This window comes from Carassius carassius, chromosome 1 (assembly GCF_963082965.1).
Source record: "Carassius carassius chromosome 1, fCarCar2.1, whole genome shotgun sequence".
NCBI classification, from domain to species: domain Eukaryota; kingdom Metazoa; phylum Chordata; class Actinopteri; order Cypriniformes; family Cyprinidae; genus Carassius; species Carassius carassius.
The window spans coordinates 17,531,186-17,547,982 of record NC_081755.1 but is presented as its reverse complement, the minus strand read 5'-3'; positions in this window follow the sequence as shown (position 1 = coordinate 17,547,982).

The following is a 16,797-nucleotide window of genomic DNA, read 5'->3' as shown; positions in this document are numbered from 1 at the left end:
GATTTTTAGAAGTCTTGGCCAACTAAAAAGTATGAAAATGAAAATTAAGAGCATGTACAGCACTCAATACTTAGTTGGGGCTCCTTTTACCTGAATTACTGCAGTTATGCGGTGTGGCATGGAGTCAATCAGTCTGTGGCACTGCTCAGGTGTTATGAGAGCCCAGGTTGCTCTGATAGTGGCCTTCAGCTCCTCTGCATTGTTGGGTCTGACATATCACATCTTCCTCTTCACAATACCCCATATATTTTCTATGTTCTATGTGTTAAGGTCAGGCGGGTTTGCTGGCCAATTAAGGACAGGGATACCATGGTCCTTAAACCAGGTACTGGTAGCTTTTGCACTGTGTGCAGGTGCCAAGTCCTGTTGGAAAATGAAATCTGCATCTCCATAAAGTTGGTCAGCAGCAGGAAGCATGAAGTGCTGTAAAACTTCCTGGTATCTGGCTGTGTTGACCTCGGACCTCAGAAAACACAGTGGACCAACACCAGCAGATGACATGGCACCCCAAACCATCAATGACTGTGGAAACTTTACACTGGATCTCAAGCAACGTGGATTGTGTGCCTCTCCTCTCTTCCTTCAGACTCCGGGACCCTGATTTCCAAAGGAAATGCAAAATTTACTTTCATCAGAGAACATAACTTTGGACCACTTAGTAGCAGTCCAGTCCTTTTTTGAAGTGAGACGATTCTGAGGCTGTCTGTTGTTCAAGAGTGGCTTAACACAAGGAATACGACAGCTGAAACCCATGTCTTGCATAATTCTGTGCGTAATGGTTCTTGAAGCATTGACTCCAGCTGCGGTCTCTCTTTGTGAATCTCCCCCACATTTTTGAATGGGGTTTGTTTCACAATCCTCTCCAGTGTTAGGTTATCCCTATTGCTTTTATCCCTATTGCTTTAACTACCACATCTTTTCCTTCCCTTCACCTCTCTATTAATGTGCTTGGACACAGAGCTCTTTTGCAATGACCTTTTGTGTCTTGCCCTCCTTGTGCAAGGTGTCAATGGTCGTCTTTTGGACAACTGTCAAGTCAGCAGTCTTCCCCATGATTGTGTAGCCTACAGAACTAGACTGAGAGACCATATAAAGGCTTTGCAGGTGTTTTGAGTTAATTAGCTGATTAGAGGTTGGCACCAGGTGTCTTCAATATTGAACCTTTTCACAATATTCTAATTTCCGGAGATATTGAATTTGGGATTTTCCTTAGTTGTCAGTTATAAACATCAAAATTAAAAGAAATAAACATTTGAAATATATCAGTCTGTATGTAATGAATGAATATAATATACAAGCTTCACCTTTTGAATGGAACTTTTTGATGATATTCTAATTATATGTCCAGCACCTGTACATCATCTTGTATTACTTGTAATGTGTTACCCTCAACACTGATTATGTGATAAGTTCCAATAAATTAAAGAAGATTGAGAAGTTTGAGCAGTTTAGTGTATATTGGAGCCTAACATAAATTCAAGTTATAAGTCCTACAAACTCAAAATGAGTAAAGTAATTGAGTAAATAAATGTGGCTTAAAATGGCATATTATTTGGTTTCTTTAAAAGGCTGCACTGTTTCAGCAATGCAAATAGGTACTTGTAAGTATTGTTTGTTTGTTTTGGTGAAAAATGATAGTATGAAGAAACATCACCCCATAGAGGTTTACAACATAAAAACTAACTGAGGCAGCTGTGTTTTCAGCTGACAGTTGGTTTACACATTCTTCATTTTTATTGTTAATTACCAATAGATGGCAGTGTTTAGGTATTTTTTGGACCATTTTGATATTTTTTTTAAGATGGGGGCCAGATGGGGGCAGTGCAGCCTGCAAAACCTTCAACAGCAGACTCTGACACAGTCACACTTTGCTTTTATTTAGCAATATGCACTGGATAATCGAAAACAAAAAAAGCCCCCAAAAATACACTGAGTAAATGATCTAAAAAAGGATAACATACAGCTTGATTTTATATCGATAGTGAGATATTTAGCACAGGGAGACCTAAATGTAATTTGAACTATGTTTTAATGTGTATGACAAGAATCACATGACATAAATATAGTTGTCCACCCAAAACAATCATCTTCTGTTTAGTCTCTGATTACATCAAAGAAACAGGACTTCCACTCTGATTCCATTATGACCTCTTCCTTCTCTTTTTCAATGACTTCTAATAAAGACATCCGAACAAACTGCTGACGGGAAAAACAGCCTCCTGTGATGGGACACATGCTTTGAGTTACTGCTGTGTTACATTAGCACTGCTAATAAATGTCACTGGCAGATGAAATGATATCAAATGACACTTTTATCTGTTTACTCAGGCGTTAAAAGTCACAATCATTTGAAGGATCCTTTTTTAATCTATATTGATATATCTATATTGATATACAGTAAGATTAATCATATAACACGGTATTCAAGACCCTAGTTAGACACACACATTTCTATAAAAACAGACAGGCACTGAGTGTGTGAGAGAGAACTCTAGTGAGCAAATAGGTTCTTTAAGGTTCTTCCTTTGACCAGGACACAGATAAATGTGCATAACGCAGCTGTTTCATTTATAGCTGTCCTGGACTTTTCAGATAAGGCCATTTTTCAGGTTGCCATCCATTAGCACCACATACTTGCATCCATTAGGCTGCCAAACTCACAGCAAGCCTCATTTAAAGGGCCAGTGTACACCTTTCCTCTGCTGGAGATCAGACTCAGACACATTTATGAAGTGTTATTAATTTATAACAAAAAGTGAGAAAGGGCAGGGGAAATTTCTTCACAATTTGGATATAGCACATGAGTCGAGGACTGCTTTTATGATTTCTGATTATTTTCTGGAGCGTGATAGATGCGGTCATGTTGAATGCTGTAAGGGGCATTCTTTAAAAAAATGCTTTTGTGTTTGGATTAACTTCATGCTATGTAGATAATGATAGATTTAGGTTTATATTTGTTTTGGGGAACAATCTTTTTTAAAGGGAAATGAGGTAATGGCAAAGCAGATGTTGTTGTTATTACAGTAAAAAACAGGATCTAATTTAAATGGTTTAAAAAAAAAGTTTTTTGTTGTTATTTAATTCAGTTTTGGTGATTTACCACAGCTTTATTTGTAATAAAGTGTTAAAAGGGATTTCATATTTTTAACATTACATCAGTAATCCGTGTGATCTTTTATAGCTTTTTTTCAAAGAAGCTGGTTGCTTACAAGTGGCTAAAATGGGACTACAGAGGTGGTTTAGGAAATTAAACATCATTACACTGAACAGATAAGCTCTAGTTTAGATTCCTATGTTTAGCATTTTATTTCTGGCTTTTGTGGAGTTGCGTTCATTCGTGAAGATAATCACTTTGAACAAAACATGAAAAATCGTGAGCTTTTGTTTGTAACAGATCTTATTTTCTGTAAAAGTCCAAAAGTCAACGGAAAAAAAATCACATTGGGGTTTTAGACTATACCAGTTTTAAAAATACATCATCACTGCAGCACTCTGTAACAAAGAGTTGCTAACCCTAACATTACCCCAACCTTAACTCTATAACAATCATAGTCTGCAAGTTGTCATGTGGACTGAACCACAGAGAACTGCTCATAAAACCCAGCATGCATAGTGGGCCACCAACCCTTGCTTCACCATAAAGCTGCAGAAAAATCCACATCCCGAGTACACACACACACAATCACACACACACTGCAATCTGGCTGTATATTGTGTTATGCTTCACGTGTTCTAAAAGGTAGAAGAAGACACTGTAAATGTCACCTGTTCAAAACTCACCCCAACTATAATGCCACATACGGCTCATTCCAATATACTCTTTCCGTTTTGGTTCTTGTCTATCAGCCTTTTTGTCCATGTTGTATTTAGACTCTTTTAAAACAAACTTTACACACTTTCAGTTTCATTTGTCTACTAACTATGCCCAACACTGTATTACAGAAGAATCCTTTTCTTTTTCCCCTTTTGCAAATTATGTATCGTGTTTTCTTTTAACTTTTTTATAAAAATACTATTTTAATGTTATTATCACATTTTTATTTATCTTGTGATTCTTTAGTTAATTAAATATATATATATATATATATATATATATATATATATATATATATATATATATATATATATATATATATATATATATATATATATATATATATATATATATATTCTGTTCACAAGTAAAAGTTCATTTCAGTTTTGTACTTTGTTTTCATGTCCCATTTTTTTCTCAGGCGCGCTCTTCACTGTAACAATAGTTCTCACTAAATCCATTATGCTTGGGATAGAAAAGAGGCCACAAACAGGTTCATAATTAATGTAAAAATGTAATAATGATTTTACCCAATAAATATTGAAATGGTTTATTTCCCAATTTTAAATATTGTTTATTTTTTTCCCTGAAATATAGTACTATTTATGTGTAAATGTCTGGTTCTAGAACAAGAGTAAAACAGTAAAATATAAGTAAATACATTTTTTATAATAAATCAAACTGAAAAGCCCACATAATAAATGAAACCCTGTATGAAGTATTATGACCACTTTTTATAACAAAAAGTTTAAATCTGTGAGTTAAGTTAAAAATCAACCCTTGAGATCCTAGAGTAAATATGATCAAAGTTAAATAAGTAGCATTTTAGATAAAAGGTAGAAAGTGATAAAGAGAAGTGGGAGGCAGACAGAGAGAAAAGATACTTTTTTCCTTACCCCTTCTCAAGGTCTCCGCTGGAGTCGGGTGTCCAAGAACCTTCCCACAATCCAACGAGGCACTATAAATTCCACCCGGCCGCACCGGATGTGTTTCTCTCTGTCGACTTTTACTGCGTTCCCACACACAGAGGCGGTAAAAACCGATTGATTTACACACTTGATGATAAATACGGCAGGCTAGTCACACTGTGGGCAATTTTATCCACGGTGGAGCTGGAGATCAGGATCAGAGCTCTGATGGGCACCCAAAGGAAATTGCTGACAAGCGCATGGCCAGTGTTCCCGAACGAGTGCCATGAAGTGAAATTAATGTGTGCAAGTGAAGTGGGGTGTATAAGAAAGGATATATGTTAAAAAGGTGTCACACACCAGTAAATATCCAGGAAAGACAGATTCTTTATTGTGTTTGTTCTGTGTTATGTTTGTTACTGTCAGGCCTACATCTCTTTATAGACTCTTAAAGGGATAGTTCACTCAGCAATATTCATTTTGTTAATCATCTATCCCCATGAGATGAAAAATTTGACCTTTTTTTTCTTAGAAAGAAAACTAAGATGTTTTGCTGTGTGTTTATGCTCATTGTAATGGGACAGGCTAAAAAAAAAACGTTTTTTTGGTTGTTGTTTTTGGTTTTGCTTTTATTGTATGGAATAGAGAGTATTATGCTAACCTGTGTTCGGCTGAAAAAAAAACTAAAACAAAACATGGCTTTGGATTTATGAGGGAGAGAATTCTCCTTTTTTGAGTGAACTATTCTTTTAAATGCTGTGGTCTTTTACAATTCATGTAATTTACCCCTGAGATTCGTGTGGATTTCAGGTATTCAGGTAAATTGAGGGCTCCATCTAGTTGGAGATGGAGAGGAATGCGTTTGTTCAGAAAGCGCCATGGCTGAAGTCTTTATGGCTGTCTGTCTCTTGGTGGTTTACAAACATGTTTGGCAGGCATTCCTTCTGGCAGCTGGGCACAATGGTTTGGCTTGTGTCTCAACCAGAATGTGCTTCATTCTCCCAGAGCCAGTGTAATTCTAATTTATGTGCTCCGGGGATCTATCATCTTTCCAATAAAAGCCATTTAACAGATGATTCCAGCTGTCTTTGATTGCATTCAAGTAGGGGCCCAGTAAGGGAACAAAATGCACAGACTCCAAATTTTGAGTTAAAGGAACGTTTTGGGTTCAACATAACTCAAATTCCATCGTTTGTCATAAAAGTATCTGTGACGTGATTCATGTTGCTAGAGAAAATAATGCACTTGTCCTTCGGTTTTTGAAAATGAATCAAAAATCATGTTAAAAGTAATGCACTTACAGTGGAGGCCAATAGAACAAGCTACAAGCTGAAATATGAAGCTTTATTCTTGGTAGAGTGATTATATGAATATTTCTGCACACACACTCACACACACACACACAAATGTATTTTCGAATCACATGCAATGAGAATAATTAGGGTTTTTGTCACAATGTGATTTGTGCTGTGAATGTTGAGTTTAATATTTCAATTGAAATATGTTTCAATATTCATTTTTAAGGACATTTTCATTTACTTTTATGATAAACAGTGTGTTTTGGGTTGCCATCTGATATCCCATGTACAATTTAGAACAGTTCAATTTTCTATTTCATGTAAACGTTGTGTAAAAGAACATCTGCAAGCTTAGATTGGAAATAGCCGCATGAAAGGTCAAAGGTTAATAAGGGTACTTTTAATCCCTGAGCCGATTGTTTGACTCAGTCCCTTCCTGTTTGTGCAGCTGTGCACGGAAAGGGAAGATGGAGAGAATGAGAAACAGCGACAGCGAGAGGATATGAGCATCGTGAAGGTGCAAACAGAAAGTGTGACCCGTGACCCTTGAGAAAGAATAACATGCTCAGCTCAGGGTGAGGAGCAGATAACCTTCTCTGATTGGTCACTGCTGAGGCGTTAAGCCCTTTGAGATGCAGTCAGCTCTGAAAGACATCAGTCGCCTTTCATCACGTTTCCCTTTACATTGAGGGTCTTGAGTGCCACCAATAGGTTTTCCATTCAACCATGTATATTGAATTCAGTATGCATTTCAAATAGAGACCTGAAATCATTTTTATTACCCTTAAATTCTAATTTCATGACGAATTACACCATTTAGTTGGAAACACTTTGTACATTCTGCTAACTACACTCTTAAAAATAAAGGTGCTTCAAAAGGTTCTTCAAGCGATGCCACAGAAGAACCATTTTTGGTTCCACAAACAACCATTCAAAGGTTCTTTAAAGCACCATCTCTTTCATACTTTTTATAATCTACTTTTAAGATTACTTTTAGATCGCTTTTTTTTAATCTAACTCATTTTCTGCATACTATTAAATATAATATATTGGTTAAAAAAAAAGAAAAGAAAAAGAAAATATATTACATTCCTTTGTTGATATTAATATCATAAATAAATAAAAAAGATTTAAATCATAAAACTGAAATAAAACTTAACTTCCTTTTAACATTTTATTTTAAGGGGTTTGACTGACAAAAACATTTTGGGAATTCCTTAATTTTATATGAACAAACATTAATAAACATGAAAACAACACTGACATTGACAATAAGGTCCAGATTTAACAGTTACTGGGTCATTAGATATGATAAAGATAGTGTTTCACAGCTATACATCACTAGTATTTAGAAACTTGCCTAATTGATTGTTTTCTACATGGTTTAATAGCTTGAGAAGGAATTCCTTTCTAAATAACCCACTGTGTTATACTATGTACCATTTCACAAATGTCATGCAAATAAATTAATAAACCATGCTTCTGAATTTGAGATGGAAAAAGGGATCTCAAGTTGTAAGAGAGAGAGAGAGAGAAGAATTATGGAGAATCAAAACAATATATAATATAAATATAATACTGAAATCATGTAATCCATAAAAAGTAACTATACTATTATTATGGGCATTTTAAAACAAAGCTACCCTAATTACAAGTATTTATTTATTTATTTTTATTCTGATTACACAATACAGATGTAATCAGCTACTAATCAGAGTGTACATTAGTTAATTTATAAATATATATGAAAACGATTGACCCCAATGTGCATATTCGTGTTCCACAGAAGAAAGAAAAAATCTGCTATCATTTCCTCACCCTCAAATTGTTCCAAACCTCTACGAGTTTGGTTTTGTTATTTTCAAAATACTCACTTGGGATCACATGAGAGTGAGTAATTGATGACAGAATTTGTGTATTTTGCGGAACTATCCCTTTAAGTGTAAATGTGCGGATGTGCAGTTCTAGCAGCGGTCAGTAGGTGGCGGTGTGTGTGTTAGAAATGTGAGAGGGCATTACCCTCGTCTCTCCCTCCACTGCCCTGGGACAGCATACAGGTGGTGCGAGTCAGGGCTCAATTTAACAAATGTGCATGTGTGTGTGAGCTGCCCAAAAAGGGGACGGCGGATCACATTACATTATCTTCAGAGTCTCAAAGGGTTAAGAGCTGTCAGCCACTGTAGTCATTAAACCCTTCAGAAGTACACAGTACATCAGAGAGGAGACCTCCACAGCTGCTCCAGTCCTCCTCTCAACCCCTGCTAATGTGTGTGTGTGACACTCTTTTGGGAATCAAGGAGCTCTCAGTACGGGAAGAGAAGAAAACATTTAAAAATGTCAAACTATGAACAGAATAAGGTTCATAGTTCAGAATAATGTAAGAAATCATTTTAGTCCCATTATTTATATGGAATAAATGTCTCTTTGTTTGTTCAACAAGTGCTGATATTTAAACACTTTTTTCATATATTTCCATTTTTTTCTGATGGAAACAACTGAACTTCACAGCACAAGAACTAGAAGATAAGGTACAAATGAGACATTTTTACCATAACATTATGATTTATGAGTCTGGGAGATTCATACTGTAATGTGTAATGATGTAGGTGCATGAATGTTCAATAATTCAGAACATTGCTACTCAGATTTCCAGATGCAAGAATTAAAAGCATATTTTTTGAACAGCAGGAGGGCTGTTTCTAAGAAAGATACAGTTCTTAATCAGTGGCATAAGGAGGTACTAGAAATATGCAACAATCAAATCTTTCATCACACTTGCATAATTTGAAGAATAACAACTGTTGTACAATAAGCATGCTATTTTCATTTTCATTTCAATACTGTAGGATTCCTAAATGAGCTAAATCAAGCAGTTTCACCCTGTAAAGCCTGCTGTATCAGATTTGATGCACAACCTTTACAAATTGATATGATAACGCCCATAAGCTTCATGATCAAAACTTTGCTGGAAAAGAAAATCTTCTACATCTGCCCTTATTTAGCAAGTAAAAGGTTTGTTAATATAATTCTAGAAACATCCACCTTCAGGTCTTTGTTTCTGTTTGCTGTGAAATATTGATTTTATAAAGTAAACATAAGAATAACTTTTCTATTGTTGGTAATATTTGAACACTTGATGTGAATGAATAATAAAACATTTGAAGCAACTAAAGCAAACTGAAGCAAAGTTTACTGGATTATCCGTAATATCCATGACAAATCATGTTAAAACGTGAGTATTAAATGTAAAAAATCAAGCCTTTGAGGAAAGTATGTTTTTCCATTTCTCACGCATTATATGTTTTGCTCCCACAATAAAAACTACAGAGCTTTGATCATAAACTAATCATTTCAATGCCATATTACTAGGACATAACTAAGGGCAATATATATATATATATTGTGTGTGTGTGTGTGTGTGTGTAAATGGATTTTATGTAAGTAGTCTGGTACACTTGTTATTAAGACTTATTAACATTAAGGTTTTGAGGATTTCATTTAATTCATTGTATATATCAGAATAAAACTGAGGTGTTTTGTTCTTAATCTTCATTCACAATATTATACCGTATGAGCCATAAAGCAAAAAATTATTTAAAAAAATTAAAAAAAAAAAAATTCTGTCTATTATTTCATGCCAGGAGTCAAAACTGTGGTTCTAGAAAAAGAAAAAAAACATTTGAGTTTGTAACCACTTCTGAACATATTATAAAAACGAATCAAAAACAAACAAATACAAATTTCCTGTGTGATTTCGTGATCCAAGAGTCCACAGTGTGGGTTTATCAGCAGCTCTGTCAGAGACTGAGGTTGTGATTGTTCTTCGGGATCTGCAGAAGACAAGTGGTTTGGACGTGTTTAGTGAATTTGGCAGGCGGCGCTCTGGGTTTGGCAACAGCTGACCCTATTTTACACTTCACACTGAGCAGCAGTTTTATGGAAACACAGTGCTCTCCTCTTCACCCCTCCAAACCAACACACACCGCAGGGACATCGCTCATTCTGCGGTTTTGTGTGTGAGGCTGCTGTTGCGCTGAACTTCCTGTGTGGCGTCTGTGTGTGTGTGTGTGTGTCCTCACCCGACTCGCTCACTCATTAGAGCTCTGAATGAGCCACCTGTGTGTCTCAGTTGGGCAGTGTCCCCATCTGCCGCCCCAATAATCTACTCAGAGAAAGACGGATACGAGAGAGATAGACAGTCACAGAGGCAGAAAATATGACAGGTCATTTGTCATTGATGGGCGTCCCAAAACTTTTTCTTTAATGGGCAATAGTAGCTTTTTTTTCTTTAAGATGATAGACTGTTTGTAATCATATAAAAGGCTTCTTTTGTGTCTGTGTGTTTTGGAGACTTTGACAGCTTACTTTTACATTTTACAAAGTAAAAATGAAATAATTATCACATTAAAAAAGATATAAATCGTATATGTATATGATGTAATGACATTATACTTTTTTTTTTTTTTTTTTTTTGCAAAAACAAGTTTACTTTTAACTCAAATGTTTCAGAAACTTTTGACAATAGCATATTTAAAATGTAAATATATACATTATTACATTTACATTTAGTCATTCTGCAGATGCTTTTATCCAAAGCAACTTACAGTTGGGGAATTTAGAAAGCCATTCTTCTTAAAGAGGCAGACAGATACAGGAAGTGGATGTCAAACCAAAGTTTTAGATGTTGTTCAAATAAGTACAAGCTAGAAAGATAAGGAATAAATAAAGAGAATGACAAAATTGTATTTATTCATTTATTTATTTTAGGGGTTGTTGACACACAGGTTGCAAAATAAATGTAATGAAGAAATGGCCAGAAATGAAGAAATGGTTATCTTCACTATAATTGCGTGTGTAAATGTAAGTCAAGTTGGTTTCCTGATATGTGTGTGCTTTTAGTGGTAAGGTTTTTGAGATGAAATGAAGCAAGGAGTGAATGGAAGTCTGTAGCATAAGGTTTGTTCAGATGAATGTATATTTACGTACATGTACAATGTACAATGCCGGTATATTTACATTGTAAAATTTCTGTGTGTGTCCAAAAATGCAAAACAAATATGGTAACATTTTAGTATAGAAACCAATTTTCACTATTTAGCTATACTTACTCACTATTTAGTACTTACAAAGCACATATTCTGCATATAATTGAAAGCAAAAAAACAAACATTGTGCAATTCTGATATGTATTTTTTTTTTCATTTACCGTTTTAAGTTTTTTTTATGCTTTATTAATTCAATGGCACAAGAACATAAGGTATTACATATTCACATGATGTTTTAAGTTAATAAAGACTACTTTGATAGTGCATCAGGACAACATCTATTACAGCCAGTCACAAATCACATGGTCTGCATTTGGCCCAATTACTACTGTACAACTCAAAACCACACAGAATGTCCTCCATTTATGTGAAATACTTGTTGTGAAATACAGTTGTTGATACATGAAACATGTTCAAATTAAAATAATTACAGTCCTTCTGTTTGTGTAGATTTTACAGCCCCCTAAAAAAATTGCTCTAATTGTTGTTTCAAGTGTTTTTTATCTCCATCAAAATGTAGTTCATTCTAGTTCCACATTCAACAAGTCTCCGCAGTTATTTGACAGCTGCGGGTCTCTACAGTCACTGCACTAAATAATTAAAGGTTAACAGGTCAAAGCTGTTACTGTATAGTGGAATATAACAACATGGAGTAATGTTCAGGGTGTTTGTGTCACTTTCGGTGACATTTTTGACCTGGGGCCCTGGTTAATTTCTGACACTGGACAGAACAAGAGGGCAAATTGGACTAAGACCAACATGAAAATTCAAGCGAAAGAGAGAGAGAGAGAGAGAGAGAGAGAGGAGAGAGATTTAAGGAAAGAGGGAGGAGAATCAAGCAGAAGGATTGGTGAAGCATCTCACAATGAGCTATTGAGCAGATCTAAGTGCTCTCGCTGCAGATGTGGTGCGTGGCACAATCGCTCGCAGTGATTCGGTGAGCGCCGACTGAAGATATGGAATTCATCGAGATAGAAGGAATAATAGCTTGGATGAATTCCAGAACTCCTCCGATGTGATTAGGCCTCTCTGTGCATGTTAAAAGGCCCTTGTGTGGCGACATTTAGCTGCTGTAACCATGACAACAATGACATCATCAGTAATTATACATGGGTATGCCGTGGAATGATCAACCACTCTTTATTTTTATTTATTTTTTATTATATGCACAATGCAGATCGTCCTTAAATGTAGGTGTAAGTACAGAGGTTTTACTGTCAAAGAAATAGAGAGACCTTTTCTGCTGCCTTGGTTGTAAAGCATGTTTTTTAAGTATTCATTTTAGAAAAATATGTTACCCTTTATGCGTTTTATATACAAAACATCAATTTCTTGTCACCATGTTTAATTTCTTGAAAAACCTTCATGCAAACAAACAAAAACACCCATAGCCATAAAGTCATATTTATTCCATTGTTTGCTAGTAGCCTACAACACAGAGCATGCAGAGTGCAATCCCTTTTCCAGAGACTTTTTCAGCTACCTTAGTTATGGAAGTATGGTTTCTATTTGTTTATTTCAGGAAAATATTTTAGCATTTAAACGGGTCATGAACTGAGAAATCAAAATTCCCCTAATCTTTTGACATATAAGAGGTTATTGTCCTGTAAAAACAAAAACAAATTTTCTCATTAGTCTTAAAGCAGCTTATATTTAAAGCAGTCTGCCACAAGATATCTTGTGGAATATAAGACTCATGATGTAATAGCGTGGATAAACACTGCCTCCGCAGAAGAAGATCAACGCCTGCTTCTACATCACTGCCTGTTAAGCCCCGCCCACCGATTCATGCACAGAGTGTAAATAATGAGAGCGGCTAACACAGGTCTATGCAGAAACCAAAGGATAAACTTTATTTTATGAACTTTACGAAGTGCTAGATCATATCAGTAAGAACTCGCTCATTTGTTTACTTAATCTTACCTCTTTTTGAAACTAAAATACGATGCTCTGCCGAGCATATTAGATAATTATTATATTATTTCAGCATTGATCATTATTGGTTTGTCTCTTCTCACAAATTATTTGATATGTGCTGAGTATTTATACGTTTTTAACCTAAATCACTTTAGCGTCCATGTGTGTTGTCAAACAAACACAACTACTATTAGCCAATCATAGCAGTGGGCGTATACTATTCAAACAGAGCGTTCTGATGACGGGGGTTGGTCGTGATCACATGAGCTCCATTGTCTGTAAAACCCTCTGTAGTCACTGCTCTGCATTGCTGTTCATTTGAATTAAGTTTATTTTTACTGCACTGCTAACAGCCACTGCAACTCTAGTCATCACAAACCTTGAACTCTATAATGTGACAAATTCACTCGACTCCAGTGCAGGTGCACACAGACACAGTGTATTGGAGGATGTTGTGTGGAGATTAATGTCAGGTGCTCTGTCTCAGAGGGCTGCTGACCTTCTCTCAGGTTCCTTCGCTGTACTGACTCAGCAAGAGTTGCTCACACACACACACACACACACACACACACCCTTCTGCTAATAAGGAGAGCAGTCCAGCTCCACAATACAAGCACACCATTGTAAATTTTTGGAAATATGAAAAATTTTGGAAATAAGAAAAATAAGACAAGGGTCATCATTGATGTTTTGTTTAGTGGTTTCTATATGGAATTTGAGCAACTAAATAGTTCCACTTAAAATCATTGAAAATATAGACCTAATCAGACTTTTCAGTATATTAAAATAAAAATCAACAATTTCACAGTAAAGAATGAACAATCTTTGCTGTCAAGCCATATAGTGAAAATATAATTTTGAATTCAGTCAGCTGTCCAAATGTAAATGTGAATACTAGATTTCACAGAAGAAGTGGAGCAAAAGGAGAGAGTGTGCAGCTATCATTCTCTCTCTCTCTCACTGAGATGTTTGCAGCCCTGCAGTCCTGAGTAAACACTGCTAGAGTGGTGTGCAAACAGAGCCGGGCTTCAGGAGGCTGCTGCTCAGTGTGGAGTAAACACAACACACACCTGCAAGAGCATCAGGACCATCTCCATCATCTCCAGTCAACCTCAGCACGACCAGACAGGTCAAGTTTCTACTCAACCAACAGACATTATTGACGACTGTGGATGGTTATGTGATGTATTTATCAGTCTGACTTTAGCAGCTCTCAGAATTTTTTATTTTTCTATCGAAATGAATAAATAAGCCTTTGATAAATAAAACACACTGAACAATATTCAAACTACTTTCTTTTATTAAATGGAATGAACTACTTATTTTACTATTGTTGGTACTGGTCTCCGTGATTTTGTAAGTAAGACATGTTCCTGGATCAACATCTTTTGATGATCCTGGATCAACATTATTGTCCAAAAATATAAACTTAACCCAATCCCTGCCCCTAACCCTACCCTACCCATAATTTATTCCTAAAATCAGTGTAAATGACAGCTGATTAACAAGGGCGTATAAGCACCTAACTCTGGTTGTAAGCCTAAAACAGATATTTCCTGAAAAGTTATATCTCAGTTCTGATTGGTTGATTGGAATGTTGTTCCAGAATCAACAAGGATGTTGATCCAGGAACATGTTGTACTTGGTGAAATCATGCTCATCGTCATAATACACATTTATTAACAGTAGTTAATGCATTCTTTTTTTCCCCTATACATATTTATCTCTTTTCTGTTGGTAGTTAGAATGATTGAAAGTCACTCACAGGGTCAATAAACTTCTCTCTCCTCTTTAGTGCCATTCATGCTCATTCAGTTAATTTAACAGAAAATGTTGGACTATAGGCCAGTAGCCTGGGCCTAGTCAAGCCCCTGGAGCAGTATGCTCCCAAAATCTCATATCTGAGCAGGTATGTGTTTTGAATAAGTACTAACTTCAGGACCTTTAAATAGTATGTTATGAATGTGTAGATGCACCACATTCATAACATTCTCGTTATCACGTGACTTACAATGTCAGTTGCACACTCGCTGGAAGTAGATCATCCAGGTACTTTTTGCCACCTGCTTTATGAAAACTCTGAGAAATAAAGGGGGGTTTCACAGCAATGCCATAGAAAAAAACATTTTGGGTTCCCAAAAGAATGGAACCCTAGATGGCAATAAAGAACCTTGTTTGAATTCAACATTATATATTACTATAATAGGGATGTATGCCTGCTCACATGAAGGCTATATCTGTGTGCATTTAGAACGCCTTATAAAAAAACATCAATGTATTTTGAATCTAACATTTTCTTGATAGAAATGCAGATACAATGAGGCAAATTGTGTTTTAAGTACACTTAACTAATGGCCTTGTAGATGAACAGGCCATGGAGGGATTCTTTGTCTGGAACAACCCTATGTAGCGTCCCCTAAAAGGGACCAAAATGGCATTTGGAATTAGCCCACAGACAATCTTGGCTTTTTAATTTCCCATGATAACCTTCACCGTTGATGTGCATTCATCCTTTCTGCTCCAGAGCCTCATGGCACCCCCATGGGGCCACTCTAAGCACTGCCTCTGGGTCAGAGTTAATGCTCGAAAAACAGGAACTCCGTAATCAACAATCAGCCGTGTGCAGCACCAAACAAAGGTCTTATTCAAGACCGCTTTTAGAACTACTTGATGGGTAGTTTAACGTATAATGTGTCTATGCACATCAAAACTGTTTCTTTAATATGAGCTTATAAAAGCAATGCAAGCATTAAACTGATAAAATAAATAAAAATTTGAAGTACCTGTATGTCACCGCATGGATTGCCCCAAAGCTTTTTAGGACAGCAAGACACCCTGTCAGTATGTGTTCTGAACATTTCATTATTTTGTGACTTCAAGAAAAGTTTATTTTAAGTGCAACACTAACAAGATCCAGAGTGCACTGGCTTTAAATGCAGAGACAAAATTTATTGGCCTGTTTTTACACCGTCTCAATCCAGACATTACAAACATAAGTGGCAATAACAGGTGGAAATAACAGAGACTTGTGGGGTTGACACTGTATAAGTGACTGCTTTACACAGAGAGGGAACATATGCAGCCGGGAGAGTCTGTAATCTTGTGTAAAGCTGTGAGTATTGCTGAAACCAAATCTATGTCTACAGAACAAGTCTAACGCAATCAGCAGAAGAGACATGGATTAGACTAACCAAACTGGATCAGAGTCCTGACTGATGCTCACACACACACACACACACAGTAGAGCTGCATGATTATGACGAAAATCAAAAGTTGTTTTCTTTAAGTTGTATGCACAATTATTTATTGAATTAAGAAAAACTGATTTGAATTCAGTAGAAGTCTGTGGTTTTTTAATCGCCAATCATGAAAAAAATCGAATATATATATATATATATATATATATATATATATATATATATATATATATATATATATACAATAATACAAATATATAAACTTTATATTATAGCTTTTAGTGTTGTTTTTAGCTATTTACTTAATGCCTTGTCATATTGTCATAAACACATTATAGTGTTGTTTTCGTATATTATATTCATATCATATATCATAAATACATCATGAGATCAGTTGGAATAAATAAATACATTTTTATAAATATGTCTTTATTTATCTCAAATGTGCAAATACAACTTTTTTTTAAGGTAAATATACATAAATCAGGTCTTGATTTAGTCATTTATATTTTCTATTTAAAAATCCTTTAAATCCAAAGTGGTGCCTAAATGACGCAGTTGGCCTTCCTTTCTTCCTTTGTTTACAGTATAAATGTATCACTTAACATAGTTTTAGCA